Below are 6,000 nucleotides of genomic sequence, written 5' to 3'. Positions count from 1 at the left end.
CAGAAGCTGAGGAGGGCACACCAGAGGGGCCAGAGCTAGCTTCGGGCGGTGCCGGGGAGATCAGCCCCGACCTGTCCTTCTTCGGGATCACAGGCGGATCCTCTCCCCCTCGCTTGGCGTCGGCCTCGTCGTCATCCGGCAGGTTGCGGAGGATATTGACCCTGCGCCAGGGGGAAGTCTCCCCAGTCCCCTCGGTGGTCTCCTTCGAATCGCGCTCCTCCCCATCATCATCCTCCTCTCCTCCGTGAGAATCATCGGAGGACAACTCCACCATTGCCGCCGCCGCCTGGCCCTCAGGAGGCACCGCCGGCACCAGACCGTCCTCGTCAAAAGTGGGCATGGCGTCCACCACCCGCTCCCGGTCGTCGCGAAGGAACAAGGGGACAGGAGCACCCTCCAGGCCTGCCACATCCTCTCCAACCAGGAAGCGTAGTGCTGCGGCCAGATCTTCATCAGCCAGGGCGTCCGAGTTCAGGCGGAGATTGGCGTCCGCATCCTTGAGCCTCCACAACGGGCGCGAGTGCGCCTGAAGTGGGGCCACCCGATGCGCCAGGAACTCCCTCAGGAGCGTGGCCCCGGTCAGCTTCGCCGCCTTCATGTTGCTAGGCCTCAGGTCAGCGTTCATCTTCTCCAGCACCAGCTTCGCCCGCCGGTTGTCAAGCTTCGCACGGGACCACGCCTCGTCGTCCTGGGGCTGCCCCGTGGGCAGCGCCAACCGAGGGTTAATGCATCCGGCATCCAGCATGCCCCACTTGCTCCTGAAGCCGTCAGCCCTCTTCCCGGCCTTCAAGATTGCGTTGGCTTTGGAGTACGCGACAAAGCCAGCGCACGCAGAGGCATGCGCGCCGGTGACTCGGAGGAAGAAGAAGTGGCGCAGCAAGGCCACGGAAGGCATCACCCCGACGTGCGCTTCGCAGTCGTAGGCGAAAATCGACAGAAGAAGAACAGAGTTGGGATGGAGATGCAGAGCCTGCAGCTTATAATGGCGGAGGACGGCATAGAAGAACTCGGAGAAAGGAGGCACCAGGCCGGCTATGACGGCACTCATGAAGAAGGGGTAGAAGGTGCTCCCCTTCTCCTCCGGCTGGGCGGAGCCGGGTCGGAGCGCGGTCTCCCCCATCTCGCTGCCTGGCGCCGCCGTCATCAGGCGCGTGAGGGCGAGATTCTTCTCCGTCATGTTTGGGGGATCCAAAGCCGGCGAGTACCAGGCCAGTGGAGCCTCGGCCGCGGTCTTGCGGGGCGCCATTGCTCGCTGAAGGGGAAGGGGTGAGGCGGATCTGGAGATTTCGGAAGCAGGAGGGCAAGAGCAAGAAAGGGGATCTGGAGCAAGGCGAATGGGAGCAATGGAGGTAAGCCTAGCCCGAGCCAGCCTTTTTTGTCAGACGGACAGTTGCCGAGGCAGCGTGGGGAAGCGGAGACGCCCACATCCAATCAACCGCCACGCGACGCCCAAGGCCGCAGGCTGTTGGGGCCCGCGGCGCTCCGCGCTTGCCCTTTCGCTTCGTTGCTAAGCCAAGCCCGAGCGCGCCTTGGGCCCGGGGGCTACTGTCGGCGTTCTGGGAACGGGGGTCCCCAGACTTGCCTGCCTGCGGCCTGCGGCGTGGCTCAACGGGTGGCCCAGTACGGCCCATCTTCATCGACTCAAGCTTAAGACCCTCGCGGGGCGGACGACGCAAGGCTTCCTCAGGAACGGCCTCACCAGGCAGGCTCGCGGGGAGGCGGAGTGATCAAGGCAAGGGTACCTCGCGAGGTGCCCATGACGCAAGCCATGACGATCAAGGCCAAGCGGGCGCCAGGCGGGCGCCGGCCTGCGCAGTGTCCTTGTTTCCTCTTCGGTGCAAAGGGGGCAAGCTCAGGCGCGGAGTACCGAGGCATCAAGCAAAGGTTACCATTTCGGTGCAACGAGACCAAGACCAGCAGAGCAGCAGGACAGAGGTCACCGTGGAGCCCAAGACGGCATCATCACCAGTGCCTTTCGCAGTCGAAGACCACCTTTAGTCAGGATAACTTGTACCAGATGTTCCCCTTCAAAATGGTCGTTGTTGGCGCCCTTCCCGCTCAATATTTGGGAAGAGGACCAGGGCCTCTATATATAGAGCTAGCCACCACAGTAGAAGGAGGATCGATCCTAGCTCAAACACACCGCACCAGCTCAAGAACACCCCTCGCGAGGCTGTTCTTCCTCTGTACTGTTCATCATCAGCCCTTGAGGCAATCCACCACACCACACACTGGATTAGGGTATTACACCACAACGGTGGCCCGAACCAGTATAAACCTTGTGTCCCTTGTGTTGTTCATCGGGTAGCTTAGATTCGCAGCGAGGCGTTCGAGCGTGGATCGGTAGGGGGAAGATCTTCGCGCGCACCCCAGAGTTCGAACCTTAAGGGTTTTGCCGGAACCCCATATCCGACAGCGTTGGAGCCGCGCTGGGTTGTTGCCCTCCTCACCTTCTTCCCTATTTTTCAAACAAAAAAGAAGAGAGAAAAGTGCAGGGAGTTTGGATAGGGTAGTGGCCAAGATGAAAATATTTCTGGACTGCTGGTATAATGGAAAATTAAGTAAAATTAGTTTGGACACATTTAGAGGTAGAAAAATAATTCAAGTTTGAATTAAATTCAAACTTGGGCCATTTTTAAACCCAACCAAAACAACTCCAAATGGAGCAAATTTGGCAGAGAGGTGAGGACATGGTCTAAAATAGATAGGAAAAGATTGAACATTTATGGAGGAAGAAAAATGTCACTAGCAAAAATGAAAGAAAGAAGAAGGAAGGATGAGGTGATGGTGCATTGATAGGTTGAGAGAGGAAACAAGGGGCTGAACGTCAACACACACATAGAGCAAGTAAAACAATAAGATGAATCTCACAATGCACATGATAAGCATAATGAAATGCAAAATGACAAGGGCGCAATGCAACATAACAAGTGAGATGAGCATGGTGCAAGAAGCAAAGATATGACAAGGCACTCAACATGATCATTGCATCAACATAGAGGAATGAAATATGCAAAATACTTATGATAATGCAACAAACAAAATAAACACACGGCAATAACGAAAAATAAATGGAAGGCATCTAGAGCGTCAATCTCGGGGTGTCACAATTTTTTAGTGATTCATCGATCGCGGGGGCATGTGCGCTCCGAGATGGACTAATATTGGATGGTAGCATTGGATGCAACAAGTTAATTGTTTTATTTGACTGCCTGAAGATTATTGAAGTCATGCAAAGTGGTGGAAACACAATAGGCCCTACCGCGGCGATTTACGAAGAATGTTGTTTTCTTTGTCTTAACTCTGGTCATGTTGTTTTTTCGCATTGTCATAGAGAAGCCAACATGGCTGCCGATCTGTTAGCTAGCAAAGTGGAGGACAACACTATGCTTTTGCATGATGAGCCTCCTGATTTTCTAGTCAATGTAATCACAAATGATGCATCTCTCTTTGTCCAAATAATATAAATCACCATAAAGGATTTTCCTTAAATAAATTGGTTCATTCTGGGTCCAAATCCCTCATATGCAAAACATTCACCAACGCTACACAAACTTAGCTTGCCGGTGAATGTTCCTACCAGCCAAGTTCTTTACGTGGGGTGCAATTGCTAACCCAGGGCAGGTTTGTCTTTCTCTCTCTACCTTATGTGATCAAAATTAAAGATGGTTACATTTTTCATTAGCAATGCTTATGTTTTCTCAATTATCTATTTTTCTTTAAGAAAAATCAAGTACAACTTATACATACACAATTGTTAGAAAAAAACTTAGACATACACACATCTGTTAAATATTGAAGTCATTGAGCTTCAAAATTGTTGATGTAATCGCATAAGAGCAACTCCAACATTTCCCCAATCCATTAATTAACCGTTGTTTACAGAAAGTTGAGGCCAAAAAACATCTCCAATGGATCCTGTAAATCTCCTTTATCTTTAGAGGTTCTAGTAAAAGGGCCTCAATCTCACCTCAGGTTTACGGGAAGATGTCCTTCCCGTAAATATTTGGCGTCAGTTCCATCCCTACAAACTTTGCTCTATTTTGTGACGCTTCACTTGTGTCATGTATAACCCTTTTTCGTCGCGGAAAATACACTGGCGATGTTTTCCAACCGTCACCCCCACCGTCACCGAAGCACCGTCGTAGAAAATAAAATCTCAACGGTACCACTTTCTTCCTCGCGCAAGATCGTGGCCCAGTTCTTTTGGCCGATTCTCCCACAATCTTGAGAATCCACCCTCCGCCTAGCTTCTCCTAGAATCTTATACCTTTTTTTACAATCCTAGCTTTTCATATCCTAACTAGCTAGGATTGTAAAAAAATGGGCTCAAGATTCTGGGGAAAGCTGGATGGAGGGTTGATTCTCAAATTATGGGAGAATCGACCAAAAGAACTGGGCCCGTATCTTAGGTGACGGACGCAAAATCATCAACTAAACTATCTTCTGCGATGGCTAAAATATGTCACTAGAACTGTCACCGTATATACTAACAACGACCCAACATGTTTGACCAGTCAACGAATTTGACGTATGGGCCAATAATATGCTGACGTGTCACCTTACAGCTGGGCCAGGCCGAGGTTTTATCACTTAGGGTGCCCGTGAGTGATAATAAGGTTTGATCGATCAAAGATCCTGACATGTGGGCCCATGGGATGCTGACGTGGCTGCTTACATGTGGGTCCAGAAGCTGGTGATGACACGCATTTCCGTCACTATTATAAGAGAACCCTAGCTTATGCGTTATTCCGTAAGGGGCTTATTTGGATCCATATGTTTCATGCTATGGTTAGATTTATCTTAATTCTTCTTTTATAGTTGCGGATGCTTGTGAGAGGGGGTAATCATTCCTACATATCAAACTATCAAAGTAGTGAACATGAATCAACTAAGCATAGTGAACATGACTAGACGAGAATTCGCTTGTGTCGTCGAGAACGCTTTGCTTATTATAAGGGCCATCTTGCTGCACCTTTGCTACTATTGCTACTTGCTACTTGTTACGAATTACCTTGCTACACAACTATCTATTATCATTACCTACAACACTTGCAGAGAATACCTTGCTGAAAACCGCTTGTCATTTCCTTCTGCTCCTTGTTGGGTTCGACACTCTTACTTATCGAAGGACTACGATTGATCCCCTATGCTTGTGGTAAGCTCCTCCCCATGAAGCCAGAGCCGGCATCCCCTCCATGCTCTCTGCCGCCCAACTGCAGCGTCCGAGCGTGAAGGAGGAGCAGATCTCGACGTTGCCCTGACGCATCAAGGAGGAGCGCTGCTCGCCACCACTGCCCAATGCGATCGCGACGAACTCGCGCGGCCGCATTCTCCACTACCTCGACGGCGGCGGGGGCGGCGGCAGTTGTTCTTCGTCCCGGAGCGCCATGACAGCAAGGTCCACTGTACACCGACAGGGAGCAGCCCCGGTGGGACGGGCGCAACGTGGCGCGCTGGTCCAAGTTCGCGGCGGGCCCGAACTTGGTGTACGCGTGGGCCCTGGGCCACTCCGTGATGACGTCAGAGACGGCCAAGCGTCGTCTCCGCTGCCTCGACGAGGAGATGGCTAAGTACGGCGAGGAGTGGTCTCTCAGCGAGATCGCCGCCGCCAATGTTGGCTCCTCCAAGGACCGCCGCCCTCTCCCCCGGCCTAGGTTCTCGGTAGCCGCGGCCGCACTGCGCACGCACCCTTCCACCGCCCGAAGCCCGACTCCGATGACGGATCCAGCGACGATGATGGAGGAGGAGCCGCCGACCAGCCAGGCATGGCCTATCCGTCAAGTATAGTGTAGTTTAGGGTTTTTATTTTAAGGTTTTTAGTTTACCGGACAAAATATCTTCCAGTTTTATGTAAAATTATCCGAGTTTACATGAACTTCTTTTGGTTTATATCAAAATTTGCCCGGGTTGCAGGAATTTCGTCTTGTTCAAATAGTTGTTGAAATGTATGCGGCAGCGTTGGATGGCGGCCTCCGGCATTAGTGTCCCCGGACAGAC

The sequence above is a fragment of the Aegilops tauschii genome, chromosome 7 (assembly GCF_002575655.3).
Source record: "Aegilops tauschii subsp. strangulata cultivar AL8/78 chromosome 7, Aet v6.0, whole genome shotgun sequence".
Taxonomy (NCBI): domain Eukaryota; kingdom Viridiplantae; phylum Streptophyta; class Magnoliopsida; order Poales; family Poaceae; genus Aegilops; species Aegilops tauschii.
The sequence above is the reverse complement of the archived record's forward strand: the minus strand, read 5'-3'. Positions refer to the sequence as shown.